At 46.5% G+C, this 14,880-nt stretch overlaps 1 protein-coding gene across 9 annotated transcripts in view; it reads left to right on the forward strand.

Moving 5' to 3' along the window:
- Positions 1 to 8,450: 8,450 nt before the first annotated feature.
- LOC129869636 (disabled homolog 1-like) overlaps positions 8,451 to 14,880 on the forward strand; it is a 116,840-nt gene continuing 110,410 nt past the window's right edge. For 3 of the 9 annotated variants that reach the window (XR_008761998.1, XM_055944233.1, XM_055944236.1), the window contains exon 1: positions 8,472 to 8,811. The gene's annotated coding sequence lies outside the window, so the exon portion shown is untranslated. Of the gene's footprint in view, positions 8,812 to 14,880 lie in introns of all 9 variants that reach the window. The other 6 variants (XR_008761999.1, XM_055944231.1, XM_055944237.1 and 3 more) reach the window with 4 other exon arrangements.

Below are 14,880 nucleotides of genomic sequence, written 5' to 3' on the forward strand. Positions count from 1 at the left end.
ACATGTTTCTGTCTCTGAGCTGGTGGAAATGTTTCTGTCTCTGAGCTGGTGGACATGTTTCTGTCTCTGAGCTGGTGGACATGTTTCTGTCTCTGAGCTGGTGGAAATGTTTCTGTCTCTGAGCGGTTGGAAATGTTTCTGTCTCTGAGTTGGTGGACATGTTTATGTCTCTGAGCTGGTGGAAATGTTTCTGTCTCTGAGCTGGTGGAAATGTTTCTGTCTCTGAGCTGGTGGAAATGTTTCTGTCTCGGAGCTGGTGGAAATGTTTCTGTCTCTGAGCTGGTGGACATGTTTCTGTCTCTGAGCTGGTGGAAATGTTTCTGTCTCTGAGCTGGTGGACATGTTTCTGTCTCTGAGCTGGTGGAAATGTTTCTGTCTCTGAGCGGTTGAAAATGTTTCTGTCTCTGAGCTGGTGGAAATGTTTCTGTCTCGGAGCTGGTGGAAATGTTTCTGTCTCTGAGCGGTTGGAAATGTTTCTGTCTCTGAGCTGGTGGACATGTTTCTGTCTCTGAGCTGGCGGAAATGTTTCTGTCTCTGAGCTGATGGAGATGTTTCTGTCTCTGAGCTGGTGGAGATGTTTCTGTCTCTGAGCTGGTGGAAATGTTTCTGTCTCTGAGCTGGTGGAAATGTTTCTGTCTCTGAGCTGGTGGAAATGTTTCTGTCTCTGAGCTGGTGGAAATGTTTCTGTCTCTGAGCTGGTGGAAATGTTTCTGTCTCTGAGCTGGTGGACATGTTTCTGTCTCTGAGCTGGTGGAAATGTTTCTGTCTCGGAGCTGGTGGAGATGTTTCTGTCTCTGAGCTGGTGGACATGTTTCTGTCTCTGAGCTGGTGGAAATGTTTCTGTCTCTGAGCTGGCGGAAATGTTTCTGTCTCTGAGCTGGTGGAAATGTTTCTGTCTCGGATATGGTGGAAATGTTTCTGTCTCGGAGCTGGTGGAAATGTTTCTGTCTCTGAGCTGGTGGACATGTTTCTGTCTCTGAGCTGGTGGAAATGTTTCTGTCTCTGAGCTGGTGGACATGTTTCTGTCTCGGAGCTGGTGGACATGTTTCTGTCTCGGAGCTGGTGGAAATGTTTCTGTCTCTGAGCTGGTGGAGATGTTTCTGTCTCTGAGCTGGTGGAAATGTTTCTGTCTCTGAGCTGGTGGACATGTTTCTGTCTCTGAGCTGGTGGAAATGTTTCTGTCTCTGAGCTGGTGGAAATGTTTCTGTCTCTGAGCTGGTGGAAATGTTTCTGTCTCTGAGCTGGTGGAAATGTTTCTGTCTCTGAGCTGGTGGAAATGTTTCTGTCTCTGAGCTGGTGGACATGTTTCTGTCTCTGAGCTGGTGGAAATGTTTCTGTCTCTGAGCTGGTGGACATGTTTCTGTCTCTGAGCTGGTGGAAATGTTTCTGTCTCTGAGCGGTTGAAAATGTTTCTGTCTCTGAGCTGGTGGAAATGTTTCTGTCTCTGAGCTGGTGGAAATGTTTCTGTCTCTGAGCGGTTGGAAATGTTTCTGTCTCTGAGCTGGTGGAAATTTTTCTGTCTCTGAGCTGGTGGAAATGTTTCTGTCTCTGAGCTGGTGGACATGTTTCTGTCTCTGAGCTGGTGGAAATGTTTCTGTCTCTGAGCTGGTGGAAATGTTTCTGTCTCTGAGCTGGTGGAAATGTTTCTGTCTCTGAGCTGGTGGAAATGTTTCTGTCTCGGAGCTGGTGGAAATGTTTCTGTCTCTGAGCTGGTGGAAATGTTTCTGTCTCTGAGCTGGTGGAAATGTTCTGTCTCTGAGCTGGTGGACATGTTTCTCTCTCTGAGCTGGTGGAAATGTTTCTGTCTCTGAGCTGGTGGAAATGTTTCTGTCTCTGAGCTGGTGGAAATGTTTCTGTCTCTGAGCTGGTGGAAATGTTTCTGTCTCTGAGCTGGTGGACATGTTTCTGTCTCTGAGCTGGTGGAAATGTTTCTGTCTCTGAGCTGGTGGACATGTTTCTGTCTCTGAGCTGGTGGACATGTTTCTGTCTCTGAGCTGGTGGAAATGTTTCTGTCTCTGAGCGGTTGGAAATGTTTCTGTCTCTGAGTTGGTGGACATGTTTATGTCTCTGAGCTGGTGGAAATGTTTCTGTCTCTGAGCTGGTGGAAATGTTTCTGTCTCTGAGCTGGTGGAAATGTTTCTGTCTCGGAGCTGGTGGAAATGTTTCTGTCTCTGAGCTGGTGGACATGTTTCTGTCTCTGAGCTGGTGGAAATGTTTCTGTCTCTGAGCTGGTGGACATGTTTCTGTCTCTGAGCTGGTGGAAATGTTTCTGTCTCTGAGCGGTTGAAAATGTTTCTGTCTCTGAGCTGGTGGAAATGTTTCTGTCTCGGAGCTGGTGGAAATGTTTCTGTCTCTGAGCGGTTGGAAATGTTTCTGTCTCTGAGCTGGTGGACATGTTTCTGTCTCTGAGCTGGCGGAAATGTTTCTGTCTCTGAGCTGATGGAGATGTTTCTGTCTCTGAGCTGGTGGAGATGTTTCTGTCTCTGAGCTGGTGGAAATGTTTCTGTCTCTGAGCTGGTGGAAATGTTTCTGTCTCTGAGCTGGTGGAAATGTTTCTGTCTCTGAGCTGGTGGAAATGTTTCTGTCTCTGAGCTGGTGGAAATGTTTCTGTCTCTGAGCTGGTGGACATGTTTCTGTCTCTGAGCTGGTGGAAATGTTTCTGTCTCGGAGCTGGTGGAGATGTTTCTGTCTCTGAGCTGGTGGACATGTTTCTGTCTCTGAGCTGGTGGAAATGTTTCTGTCTCTGAGCTGGCGGAAATGTTTCTGTCTCTGAGCTGGTGGAAATGTTTCTGTCTCGGAGCTGGTGGAAATGTTTCTGTCTCGGAGCTGGTGGAAATGTTTCTGTCTCTGAGCTGGTGGACATGTTTCTGTCTCTGAGCTGGTGGAAATGTTTCTGTCTCGGAGCTGGTGGACATGTTTCTGTCTCGGAGCTGGTGGACATGTTTCTGTCTCGGAGCTGGTGGAAATGTTTCTGTCTCTGAGCTGGTGCAGATGTTTCTGTCTCTGAGCTGGTGGAAATGTTTCTGTCTCTGAGCTGGTGGACATGTTTCTGTCTCTGAGCTGGTGGACATGTTTCTGTCTCTGAGCTGGTGGACATGTTTTTTTCTCTGAGCTGGTGGAGATGTTTCTGTCTCTGTTTTCTCAGTCTCTATACTGTTCTAATGAGACCTGCTGCTCTGTGGCTCTGCTGCCTGTCCCTCTTTGCGAGACGGGAGATGTTTTAGTTCATTAAATATTTTGCGATCTACTCGGAAAATACTGTATCTCTTCCTGTCTCTCTACTGTTTCACTCTAAACTGGTCTTACTGCATCTGTCTGTTTATTTAATGAAAGCTGATGTGTCTAATCGCTCTGCCGTATTAAGGAAATGTGGTGTGTGTGTGTGTACGTGTTTAGCTATAGTTGTGGGGACCAGAAGTCCTCACAAGAATAGTAAACAAACAAACATTTTACCAAATGGAGACATTTTGTTGTTCCCCACAAGGTCAAATGCGATTTCTAGGGGGTTAAGGTTGGAATTAATGTTAGGGTTAGAATTAGGTTTAGGGTTAGGAGCTAAGGTTGGGGTTAGTTGCTAGGGTTAAAGTTAAGGTTAGGGTTAAGGTTAGGGTTAGGGGTAGTGTTAGGGTAAGGGTATGGGTTAGGGTTAGGGTTAGGTTCAGGGGTTAGGGAAAATAGGATTTTGAATGGTACTGATTTGTGTGTCCCCACAAGGTTAGTTGTACAAGACTGTGTGTGTGTGTGTGTGTAAGTGGTGTATTAATGAAATCTGATGGGTTGTCTTGAGGGCATTTACCCACAAAGCTCCATCCTGATGAGAGCTAAAACATGTGTGACATTTCACTGAGGCTCATCTGAAACAAACATAAGCACGTGCGCACGCACACACACACACACACACTAGCACCACCCCCACTCCCCTTCCTCTCTGTCACTGAACTTTGTAATTCTCGTTCTCTCTCCCTGTGTCACACACAGTCTGTACCACTCTGTAAATGTATGGACAGACCAAAATGACAGAAAGAAAAAGAGGAGAGGAGACAGCTGCTGTTGTCTTCCATGGTTACTCCAATACGGAAAATAATTGTATAATATTCAATTTATATCAAAGTACCAGGCATTTCTCTGTTGGAGAGGTCACTGGAGAGCCCTACTTAGTGAGGCTGAAAGGAGAGACAGCGAGGGAGCAAGACAGAGAGAGAGAACAGAGAAAGAAAAAGAGAGAGAGAGTGACAGAAAGAGGGAGAAAGAGAAGGGAAGGAGGGGAAGATGCCTGTTAAACCCACCCCCTTGGTTATTCTTTGATTTGTCAACCGGTTTCCTCTGACTCTCCCCAATGACCTGTCCTCACCGCTGCCTGTCCTTCACGCACACACACACACACGCACGCACGCACGCACGCACGCACGCACGCACGCACACACACACACACACGCACACACAAAGACAGACAGACACCATTGTGACTGTAATCTCCTCACTAACCAGTCACCTCCAGACTGATCGACGTATGTACCAGTCAGTCTGACTGACATTTCAGCTGATAGACAGACAGCCTGACTAACAACAGGACACAAGGCCATCAGGCTTATTGGTCTACGATGTCTTTGTGTGTCGTTGTGACATGTGTTGGGAATCTGGTTCCACAGTGGTAATGCTTGACTGGGTTACACAGAGTAATCTGACTGCCATATTGAGGGTTTGACTGCTGGTTATTTATGCCTCAAACTCATGTCCTATCGAACCATAAACACCTGAAATCATTGGATTGGTGGTATAGGTCAGATCTGAGGATTTATGATCTGGATGTGTGCGTGTGAGCGTGTGTTAAGGAATTATAATCCTGTGAGTAACAGTGTGTCTGTGTGTGTATGTGTGTGTGTTTGTGTGTGTGTGTGTATGTGTAAACAGAATGTGGGAGCTGACCAGGATGTTGCTACAGGAGACAGACAGCTTCCATCTGGAGAATCACACAGATTACTACAGGAGACGTGTGTGTGTGTGTGTGTGTGTGTGTGTGTGTGTGTGTGTGTGTGTGTGTGTGTGTGTGTGTGTGTGTGTGTGTGTGTGTGTGTGTGTGTGTGTGTGTGTGTGTGTGTGTGTTTGTGTGTGTGTATGTGTAAACAGAATGTGGGAGCTGACCAGGATGTTGCTACAGGAGACAGACAGCTTCCATCTGGAGAATCACACAGATTACTACAGGAGACGTGTGTGTGTGTGTGTGTGTGTGTGTGTGTGTGTGTGTGTGTGTGTGTGTGTGAGCATCCCATGGTTATCTGTTCAACCAATCTTAGACAGAGAGAACGCTAAAGAAAGAGGGAAGTCAATGTAGAAAGATAGAGGAAGAGACAGAGAGAGAGATGAGTAGCGAAGGGGAGATGTAAAGCAGAAGAGCTATGTATATACACTGACTATACAAAACATTGAGTGAACCTGCTCTTTCCATGGCATAGACTGACCAGGTGAATCCAGGGGAAAGCTATGATGCCTTATTGGTTTGTTTTGATAAATCCACTTAAATCAGCGTAGGGTGAGGCTGGGGGGTGCAACTCAATATTAGGAAGGTGTTCTTAATGTTTTGTACACTCAGTGAGAAAAACATACAGGGAAAAATATTCTGTTTGAGAGGTAGTAGGGAAGACTACATCTCTGTGAAGTTTGGCCTGGAATACTACCCACTGGGCACACAATGGTTGAATCAACATTGTTTCCCCGCCATTTTAATGAAATTACGTTGAACCAACTTGGAATAGATGTTGAATTGAAGTCTGTGCCCAGTGGGTTCCAACCATCGTCTCTGAATATATTGATCATTTTGACCAAGATGTGCACAGACAGCAAACTCCAAAAATGCCAAGGTAACCTGTCTAAATGACTATCTCCCCGTAGCACTCACATCTGTAGCCATGAAATGCTTTGAAAAGCTGGTCATGGCTCACATCAACAACATCATCCCAGACACCCATCCCAGATCCCCAAAAGATCCACAAATGACACAATCTCTATTGCACTACACAATTCTACTCTACTGTCCTTTCCCACCTGGACAAAAGGAGCACCTACATGAGAATGCTGTTCATTGACTACAGCTCAGCGTTCAACACCATAGTACCCACAAAGCTCATCACTAAGCTAAGGAGCCTGGGACTGAACACCTTCCTCTGCAACTTGATCCTGGACTTTCTGCGGGGTAGGCAACAACACATCCGCCACACTGACCCTCAACACAGGGGCACCTCAGGGGTGCGTTATTTGTTCCCTCCTGTACTTCCTGTTCATCCATGACTGCGTGACCATGCACGATTCCAACACCATCATTAACTTTGCCAGCAGCACCACGGTGGTAAGCTGGATGCCCAACAATAATGAGACAGCCGATAGGGAGGAGGTCAGTGACCTGGCAGTGTGGTGCCAGGACAACAACCTCTCCCTCAACCTCAGCAAGACAAAGGAGCTGGTTGTGGACTACAGGAAATGGAGGGCCAAGCACGCCGCCATTCACATCAACGGGACTGTAGTGGAGCGGGTCGAGAGCTTGAAGTTCCTCAGTGTCCACATCACTAAGGATCTATCATGGTCCATAAACACCAACACAATCGTGAAGAGGGCACGACAACGCCTCTTCCCCCTCAGGAGGCTGAAGAGATTCGGCATGGGACCTCAGATCCTCAAAAAGTCCTACAGCTACACCAACTACACTGACTGGTTGCATCACCGCCTGGTATGGCAACTGCTTTGCATCCAACGGCAAGGCGCTACAGAGGGTAGTATGTACTGCCCAGTACATCACTGGGGCCGAGCTCCCTGCCATCCAGGACCTCTATACCAGGCAGGTTCAGAGGAAGGCCCTAAAAATTGTCAAAGACTGCCCAAGTCATAGACTGTTCTCTCTGCTACCGCACAGCAAGCGGTACCGATGCACCAAGTCTGGAACCAACAGGACCCTGAACAGCTTCTACCCCCAAGCCATAAGACTGACAAATTGTAAGTCCGCAGAGCTTTTTGGTTAACTATTTAACTATCTATGTTGACGCTCTTTGCACTAACTTTTTTGACTCATCACATACGCTGCTGCTCCTACTGTTTACGATCTGTCACTTCATTCCTAGTTGTATGTTCATATCTACCTCAATGACCTCGTACCCTGGCACATCCACTCAGTACTGGTACCCTATGTATACAGCCAAGTTATCATACTCATTGTATATTTATCATTACTTTTATTATTAAGTGTTTTACTTTCTAGTAATGTTCTATTTTCTTTCTTTCTGCATTGTCGGGAAAAGCCATTAAGTAGGAATCTCACTGTTAGTGTACACCTGTTGTTTACAAAGAATTTGACAAATACCGATAATATATATATTTTTTATTCCTCAATCTCACCGGAAAACGAATCAGAGAGAGCAAAACAGCGTCTCTCGATCTACTAATACTAATGTGTAGCCCATGTATCTGATGCTGTATGGCAAAAAAAGAATATGACATGCCAGTCTGGCCGCTGTTTGCCTCGCTCGGGGGCTTTCTCTGTTGAAAAAGCGGATTTAAGGACAGGACTATACATGGATAGACACGAATGAGAAATCGTTTTATTCGTTTGTTTCCTTTTTTATTGAAAACATTTTTGGGGAAGCCTGGCATCCTTGAATACACACCACTTTGTAGGCGGAATGTCATTACACTTATGATGTTTGAAAATAGATGTCCCTTCTCATTCAAATGGCGGGTGCACAGTTCGACTGCTGGAGTAGAAGAATGTGCGCAGGTAATCAATTTAACTTACTTTTTGAAGAGATTTGTTTGACAATCAGTTAAAAATATAATCTGGTTGTGTTCATGACACATTAACGGTAATACATTTTACAGTGAAATTACATGTCTTTGCTATAAAGCACATAAAAGATGTTTGTCCACACAGACATAGGATGTCCCGTTAAAAACATAGAGATCGCCTGAATGTCACGGTATAATTCGCACTCCGGTTGGCACTTTCAAGTCAATTTACTGATGAATGCTAATAGCCGTATATAAAATTTTGATCTTGAATACAAACACTGTAACAAGACTTTGGGGATTTATGTTTAAAACAGGGAAATGTACCAAACATAAGTGGAAGTATTTAACGTGTTGAACCATCATAACTAGATTTAAAAATCTTAATTAAGATTAAGGTTCAAAATGTTTTTCCTGTATTCGTCAGCCAATTCTGATTATTAACACCCCACACAATATATTTCACGTTCCTCCTTCGAGACAAATTCAGATGTGTTGTTCTAGTCTTGTTTTGACATTTCTATCTGTTTTTTAACTCTCGTCCATCCAACTCTCTCTCTCTCTACTTTCAGTTTTCTTACGCATCTCGGTTTTTGATACTCTTTTTTTTTTAAACCTCCCCTGCAACCACGTAACCAGGACAGCCCAGCAGAAAAATAGTTAACACGCACCCTGCTTTCTGATTGGCTGTCAGCCCTGGTGTTCTGAGCTACCCTACAGAGAGAGGTAACTAGGCAACTTCAGCGGCAGCCGAACAGAGGGAAGGAGAGAGAGAGGTAACCACGAAAAAAAGGGGGGCTAGAATAAAGGGAAATTTCGCGCGGAAATAGGAAATCCTGACACAGTTTTTTAATTTTTTATATCGGGGTAGTGGGATGTAGGCGGGATTCAGTCACTATCCCTGGGATGGGAGAGTGGATAACCGCTTCTGAAACCTTGTTTGTGGATGTTGGGAATAACAGGGATGGTTGTGGATTGTAACCTCGCAGCAGAATGGGAACTAACAGTAGGCCTACTCAATCTCGGACCGGCAGTAAGAAGGTAAACCAGTGATGAAAAGGCATTTGGACGAAATGAAAGCTTTAGTTTTACGCAGATTAGCATAGAGATATCGCTGCAGAATGTCACAACGGTGCAGGTGTTTTGTAAATCGGATGTTTTTCCAGACAGACAGCCTGTAGAATAATGTTTTATAATATTCACTGCAGCGCAGATCTCCACTGCTGCTGCATCAGGGTTTAATGGTTGGAAAAGAAAGTCTTTAAAAGTAAGCTTTAGACTTTACAGTGTGTAGAAATTACTCTCATGGTGTGTGTGTGTGTGTGTGTGTGTGTGTGTGTGTGTGTGTGTGTGTGTGTGTGTGTGTGTGTGTGTGTGTGTGTGTGTGTTACAGAAATCGGGAGAGAGCAGGCAGTTGTTTGCTGCACTGACATATTTCAGTGAGTGTGCGTGAGTGAGTGTGGTTATGCGGATATTCCTGTGCTTTCTCACTGTTGTCTATAAATTGGTGAAAGATGACAATGTTTTTCCACAAAATGATCAGATGTCTCTAAATCGTCTAGCGTTCCATATTAAGGCAGTCGGGTTCTACTTGGTGTTCTATCGCGCCAAGTTAGGGAGCCTCTCTCTTTTCCTCTCTCGGGCTGTTGAATGACCTCTGTGCTGGATCCTGCCTTGAGGAGAATGAGTTGAAGTGTAACTGGGCTGTTCTGATATTGATCAGCAACTGGAGGAGAAATGTAATGAATACTACTCTGTCAGCGGCTAGGGGGAGAGAGAGAAAGGGTAGGATAGAAAGAAAGATCTTGTGAATGGGCATCCCAGTCGGTCTGTGCATGGCTCCGCTGCAGCTGAAAGCCGTATTAATCATGAAACGCCTAAACGCACACGCACTAGAGCTATAGCTGCTCCTCAGTCTTGCTCTAGTGCTTCACAGAATCTGTCCACTAAGTCTTCATCCATGCAGGCAACTGCCTGCGTCTGTTTCTGTTCAATCCACTCTGTGTGTGCGTGCCTAAAGGACGTCATCCTGCTTGCTTATGTAACAGTTTAACTTTAGTCCCTCGTCCCGACCTGGGCGCAAACCAGGGACCCTCTGCACACATCAACAACAGTCACCCACGAAGCATTGTTACCCATTGTTCCACAAAGGCCACTGCCCTTGCAGAGCAAGGGGAACCACTACTTCAAGGTCTCAAAGTGAGTGACGTAACCTATTGAAACACTATTAGCGCGCACCACCGCTAACTAGCTAGCCATTTCACATCCGTTACACTCACCCCCCTTTCGACCTCCTCCTTTTTCCGCAGCAACCAGTGATCCGGGTCAACAGCATCAATGTAACAGTTTAACTTTACGTCCGTCCCCTCGCCCCGACCCGGGCGCGAACCAGGGACCCTCTGCACACATCAACAACAGTCACCCACGAAGCATCGTTACTCAATGCTCCACAAAGGCCGCAGCCCTTGCAGAGCAAGGGGAACCACTACTTCAAGGTCTCAAAGCGAGTGACGTAACCGATTGAAACGCTATTAGCGCGCACCACCGCTAACTAGCTAGCCATTTCACATCCGTTACACTGAGCGAGTACCACTTCCTCCTGATTCGGCTCGCACCCAGGACCTCTTCCTTGCTAGCACATGTGACCACCCAAACGTCTTACCAGTCAGCGCCACGTGAAAAGCTAGCTATTCGCTGGTGAAAGTGGGGACACTTCAGGCTGAGGAATAAGTTTCACACATCCCCATGTGCTACACATGAGTGTTTGGTAGGATGAGGGGTGTGCAGTGTGGGACAGCATGTTGTCCACTTCACAATGCCTCATTTGGTAAAGAGAAATGGAGGGTGATGGGATATGACAGAAGGCAGACCACACATTTTTCTTTCGCCCCAGAGTTAGGGTGTGTGAGTGAGTGTATGTGTGTGTGTGACAGGAGACAAATCACCAACACACACACACTTCCCTCAGCCAGCAGCTCCACCAAGGCCAAAGCTCCCTTGCTACCATGGTAACGTATTTCTTAGGTGTGATTGGTCAATGGAGGGTCATGGCAATGGAGCGTTTTCTGAAAAGGAAGTATGTGAATGATGAACATAGTAAACAGACTATAATGGGGAATATAGACCCGGGTATCACTGTGGGAAAACATTCTCTCAGGTTTTACACTCTTCTTCGTTGCTCTCTCTTTTTGTCTCTTCCCCCGTCTTGCGATCCATTGTGGAGGATTTACCACTAGCTAGCTATTAGTGTGTAAGTGTGTGTCTCAGGATGAATCAGAGCTAGCTATTAGTGAGGTGTTGTCACACCTCTACAGTGTTACATCGGCCTCTCTTCCTGCCAGCTCTTACCACCTAGTCAGTAATGTGTGTGTACCTGCGTGTGAGTGTCTGTCTGTTTGTGTTTGTCTGCAGATGTTTCAGTCCTTCCACTTGTCTCCTCACCTCTCAGGTTACCTGGTCTGCCTCTGGAACCTTTGAAGCTACTTTAGAATCCAGTCCAGTGTGTGTGTGTGTGTGTGTGTGTGTGTGTGTGTGTGTGTGTGTGTGTGTGTGTGTGTGTGTGTGTGTGTGTGTGTGTGTGTGTGTGTGTGTGTGTGTGTGTGTGTGTGTGTGTGTGTGTGTGTGTGTGTGTGTGTGTGTGTGTGTGTGTGTGTGTGTGTGTGTGTGTGTGTGTGTGTGTGTGCATTTGAGGCCTCTTACTTCAGTCTTTGTGGGCCCAGCAGGCAGCTTCAGGTCACCATAGAAACGCAGAGTGCATTGTGTAGAAACCCTCAAAGAAAACACAAGTATCTCTCTGTGTGTGTGTGTGTTTGTGTTTGTCTGCAGATGTTTCAGTCCTTCCACTTGTCTCCTCACCTCTCAGGTTACCTGGTCTGCCTCTGGAACCTTTGAAGCTACTTTAGAATCCAGTCCAGTGTGTGTGTGTGTGTGTGTGTGTGTGTGTGTGTGTGTGTGTGTGTGTGTGTGTGCATTTGAGGCCTCTTACTTCAGTCTTTGTGGGCCCAGCAGGCAGCTTCAGGTCACCATAGAAACGCAGAGTGCATTGTGTAGAAACCCTCAAAGAAAACACAAGTATCTCTCTCTCTCTCTCTCTCTCTCTCTCTCTCTCTCTCTCTCTCTCTCATTGTAATCTATTCAGAAGCACTGTGAGGCCTTCAGGGGACTTGTTAATATGTAAGGAACATTATGTCTGTAGGGTTCTGTACAGTTCTTACATAGGGCTGGGTTCTGCACAGTTCTCCCATAGGGCTGGATTCTGCACAGTTCTCCCATAGGGCTGGGTTCTGTACAGTTCTCCAATATGTCTGAGTTTTGTACAGTTCTCCCATAGGGCTGGGTTCTGTACAGTTCTCCAATAGGGCTGAGTTCTGTACAGTTCTCCCATAGGGCTGAGTTCTGTACAGTTCTCCCATAGGGCTGGGTTCTGTACAGTTCTCCCATAGGGCTGGGTTCTGTACAGTTCTCCAATAGGGCTGAGTTCTGTACAGTTCTCCAATAGGGCTGAGTTTTGTACAGTTCTTCCATAGGGCTGAGTTCTGTACAGTTCTCCCATAGGGCTGGGTTCTGTACAGTTCTCCCATAGGGCTGAGTTCTGTACAGTTCTCCCATAGGGCTGAGTTCTGTACAGTTCTTCCATAGGGCTGCGTTTTGTACAGTTCTTCCATAGGGCTGAGTTTTGTACAGTTCTTCCATAGGGCTGAGTTTTGTACAGTTCTCCAATAGGGCTGGGTTCTGTACAGTTCTCCAATAGGGCTGGGTTCTGTACAGTTCTCCAATAGGGCTGGGTTCTGTACAGTTCTCCAATAGGGCTGAGTTCTGTACAGTTCTTCCATAGGGCTGAGTTCTGTACAGTTCTTCGATAGGGTTGCGTTTTGTACAGTTCTTCCATAGGGCTGCGTTTTGTACAGTTCTTCCATAGGGCTGAGTTCTGTACAGTTCTCCAATAGGGCTGAGTTCTGTACAGTTCTCCCATAGGGCTGAGTTTTGTACAGTTTTCCCATAGGGCTGCGTTTTGTACAGTTCTCCAATAGGGCTGAGTTCTGTACAGTTCTCCCATAGGGCTGGGTTCTGTACAGTTCTCCAATAGGGATGGGTTCTGTACAGTTCTCCAATAGGGCTGGGTTCTGTACAGTTTTCCAATAGGGCTGAGTTCTGTACAGTTCTCCCATAGGGCTGAGTTCTGTACAGTTCTCCCATACGGCTGGGTTCTGTACAGTTCTCCAATAGGGATGGGTTCTGTACAGTTCTCCAATAGGGCTGGGTTCTGTACAGTTTTCCAATAGGGCTGGGTTCTGTACAGTTCTCCCATAGGGCTGAGTTCTGTACAGTTCTCCCATAGGGCTGGGTTCTGTACAGTTCTCCCATAGGGCTGAGTTCTGTACAGTTCTCCCATAGGGCTGAGTTCTGTACAGTTCTCCCATAGGGCTGGGTTCTGTACAGTTCTCCCATAGGGCTGGGTTCTGTACAGTTCTCCAATAGGGCTGAGTTCTGTACAGTTCTCCAATAGGGCTGAGTTTTGTACAGTTCTTCCATAGGGCTGAGTTCTGTACAGTTCTCCCATAGGGCTGGGTTCTGTGCAGTTCTCCCATAGGGCTGAGTTCTGTACAGTTCTCCCATAGGGCTGAGTTCTGTACAGTTCTTCCATAGGGCTGCGTTTTGTACAGTTCTTCCATAGGGCTGAGTTTTGTACAGTTCTTCCATAGGGCTGAGTTTTGTACAGTTCTCCAATAGGGCTGGGTTCTGTACAGTTCTCCAATAGGGCTGGGTTCTGTACAGTTCTCCAATAGGGATGGGTTCTGTACAGTTCTTCAATAGGGCTGGGTTCTGTACAGTTTTCCAATAGGGCTGGGTTCTGTACAGTTCTCCCATAGGGCTGAGTTCTGTACAGTTCTCCCATAGTGCTGAGTTTTGTACAGTTCTCCAATAGGGCTGGGTTCTGTACAGTTCTCAAATAGGGCTGAGTTCTGTACAGTTCTTCCATAGGGCTGAGTTCTGTACAGTTCTTCGATAGGGCTGCGTTTTGTACAGTTCTTCCATAGGGCTGCGTTTTGTACAGTTCTTCCATAGGGCTGAGTTCTGTACAGTTCTCCAATAGGGCTGAGTTCTGTACAGTTCTCCCATAGGGCTGAGTTTTGTACAGTTTTCCCATAGGGCTGCGTTTTGTACAGTTCTCCCATAGGGCTGAGTTCTGTACAGTTCTCCCATAGGGCTGGGTTCTGTACAGTTCTCCAATAGGGATGGGTTCTGTACAGTTCTCCAATAGGGCTGGGTTCTGTACAGTTTTCCAATAGGGCTGAGTTCTGTACAGTTCTCCCATAGGGCTGAGTTCTGTACAGTTCTCCCATAGGGCTGGGTTCTGTACAGTTCTCCAATAGGGATGGGTTCTGTACAGTTCTCCAATAGGGCTGGGTTCTGTACAGTTTTCCAATAGGGCTGGGTTCTGTACAGTTCTCCCATAGGGCTGAGTTCTGTACAGTTCTCCCATAGGGCTGGGTTCTGTACAGTTCTCCCATAGGGCTGAGTTCTGTACAGTTCTCCCATAGGGCTGAGTTCTGTACAGTTCTCCCATAGGGCTGGGTTCTGTACAGTTCTCCCATAGGGCTGGGTTCTGTGCAGTTCTCCCATAGGGCTGGGTTCTGTACAGTTCTCCAATAGGGCTGAGTTCTGTACAGTTCTCCAATAGGGCTGAGTTTTGTACAGTTCTTCCATAGGGCTGAGTTCTGTACAGTTCTCCCATAGGGCTGGGTTCTGTACAGTTCTCCCATAGGGCTGAGTTCTGTACAGTTCTCCCATAGGGCTGAGTTCTGTACAGTTCTTCCATAGGGCTGCGTTTTGTACAGTTCTTCCATAGGGCTGAGTTTTGTACAGTTCTTCCATAGGGCTGAGTTTTGTACAGTTCTCCAATAGGGCTGGGTTCTGTACAGTTCTCCAATAGGGCTGGGTTCTGTACAGTTCTCCAATAGGGCTGAGTTCTGTACAGTTCTTCCATAGGGCTGAGTTCTGTACAGTTCTTCCATAGGGCTGCGTTTTGTACAGTTCTTCCATAGGGCTGAGTTCTGTACAGTTCTCCAATAGGCTGGGTTCTGTACAGTTCTCCCATAGGCTGGGTTC

The sequence above is a fragment of the Salvelinus fontinalis genome, chromosome 14 (genome assembly GCF_029448725.1).
Source record: "Salvelinus fontinalis isolate EN_2023a chromosome 14, ASM2944872v1, whole genome shotgun sequence".
Lineage (NCBI taxonomy): Eukaryota > Metazoa > Chordata > Actinopteri > Salmoniformes > Salmonidae > Salvelinus > Salvelinus fontinalis.